Below are 2,385 nucleotides of genomic sequence, written 5' to 3' on the forward strand. Positions count from 1 at the left end.
TTCTCTCAGATGGTCAGTCCCATGACTTCCATCCTTCTCTAACGTATGTGCCCCTTCATGCAGAACCACATAAACCACTGGTGGTCCGATCTACACCATACAGCTTCTTGTGAATGGCGTGGTCTGAGATTGCCGTCATGTTACTTCCAGGCTGATGACACCAGATCTGGTGTTTGCCCTACTGCTGTGGGCAACTCCAACAGGATCCAGCAGGCTTCCTATCTTTAGAAATCTTGATAAGAAATTGCACACATCTTTGTACTTGAGTATGCTTCCAAATTTCTCCCCTAGGTCTTCACATCACTTTTCCAAGAAATCTCTCCTTGTCTATTTGAATGGAGGCATAAGGGGAATGTGGTTTTTAGAGCTCAATGTTCATCCAAAGAAAATGGTCTTGATCTCTCCTTTTTGCCAGCATCCCAAATGTTTATGAGTGAGTCTCTTCAAGTTCTTGTCACATACTTTTGCTACAGGGAGAAGAAAGAAAACAAAGAGAATAAGCTGTCTTCAAGGCCTCTATTTCTCCCAAACCTAAACTTCTTCCTTGCAGTCCTGTTTTTAGTTTAACCAAATGAGTGGGGTAAAGAGGAAGTGTTTGTCCCAATCCAGTGCATCCCAGATCACCCTGCAGTGCTTAGAATGTGGGGATATTTGGAGCCTTTTATTATTATGTTTCAGCCTTCACTGAAATTTTGGTACTAAAGGAAAATTCCACTCAACTCAATTACAGACAGAGCAACTGTCTTCCAGGCACCTTCGGAATCATCAATGTCACAAGCACATACTCCTCATACCTTTCTCAATTAAGGCTATATTTCCCAGAAGTGTGTTTAAATAACATTCATATTCAATGTGGATAATGCACACATTTGGTGGTTTTTACTACTTTCAACCTAGCGTGATTATAGACATCTATGGTGATGTCTATGAGAAGACTCAGGTGCTATTCAGAGAGATGCTGGGGACACAGGCTTAGCTTTCTAACAGATTCCATTCTTTTGACCTCATCTGGTTCCCACTCGCTACAACCTACTTACAGTAGCATTTAATATCCATGCATATTCATAAGAAGAGGGCTTGTTTTCCTAATTTCAGAAGTTTCTGGATATAACTATTCAATCTTAGTAAAGAGTTTCTTTACTACTGCTCAGATGCTGACGTACCTCCCTTCCTTTTTTTTCTGATTCTAATTTTGCTTTATGTTGCAAGTCCTTCTAAATGCTGTGTGATAGTAGGTGATTACAGCAGAAAACTTTGTTTATTTAGCAAATGTCATTTATCTAGCAAGCTACTTAGCAAAAGGTCCCGAGTATCTTCTATGTGCCTGGCATTGTTTCAGGCATTGTAGATGCAGCTCAGAGTAAAGCAAAGACTCCATCTTCATGGAACTTACGTTTTCATGGGGAAGCAAAGAATAAGCAAATTCAGGGTTGTGATGATTGTCATAAAGAAAAATAAGGCAGCTAGGAAGTAGAAAGTGATGGTAGCATGGAGAGGGGAGAAGGTGCTGGTTCAGATGAAGTGGTTAGAAAAGGTGTCTCGATGAGGTGGCACTTGAGCAGAGTCCTGGGAAGTAAAGACATGACATTCACGCAATTGTCTTGGGGGGAGAGCAAACTTGCTGAGTAAAAAGCAGTGCAAAGCTCGGAGATAGGAATGAAGTTGACATATTTAAAGAACAGTAAGGAGGTGAGTATAACTGATTGGAGTAGAGTCAACCAGAATCTAATTCACATTATCCAGCAGAACAACATGAATGCTAGTTGCAAAATATAATTAACAATAGTATTTTTACTAGCCTATAATACAATAACTTTGGGCCCAACCTATTTTTTTCCTGACTTCTGAGCACATTAATTTATAAGGAAGATGAAATATATAAGGGGTCTACAAAAAATTTGTGGAAAAATTTTTATTATTTTTTTTCAGAAGGGGAGATTGACATAAATGTTATTTGTTATAGTTAATCACAAAGAGTAATTAGATGTCCATTTAGTCAGAACAACTTTTTTTTGTCCATGGATTCTTTCTTTTAACTTTTTTTTTTTCTGATAGGAAAAATAAGTTCTGGGGGTGTACAGTAGTGCTAGGCATCTATAATTAACAATAATTTATTGTATGTTTTCAAATGGCTAGAAGAAAGGAGCTCCAAATGTTCTCATCACAAAGAAACAGTAAATTTTTGCAGTGGTGAATATGCTAACTACCCTGATTTGATCGTTACACATTGTATACATGTATTGAAATATATCTCTGTATCTCATAAATATGTACAATCAGTATGTTTCAATTGAAAAATAAATAAATTCCTTTCTTTTTGGTAAAACCAGCTCCCTTGTTTTGCAGAAAACTGGTACCCTAGAGGTAAGAAGCTCCTCCGTGTTT

Source organism: Galeopterus variegatus, unplaced genomic scaffold (genome assembly GCF_000696425.1).
Source record: "Galeopterus variegatus unplaced genomic scaffold, G_variegatus-3.0.2 Scaffold7682, whole genome shotgun sequence".
Classification (NCBI taxonomy): domain Eukaryota; kingdom Metazoa; phylum Chordata; class Mammalia; order Dermoptera; family Cynocephalidae; genus Galeopterus; species Galeopterus variegatus.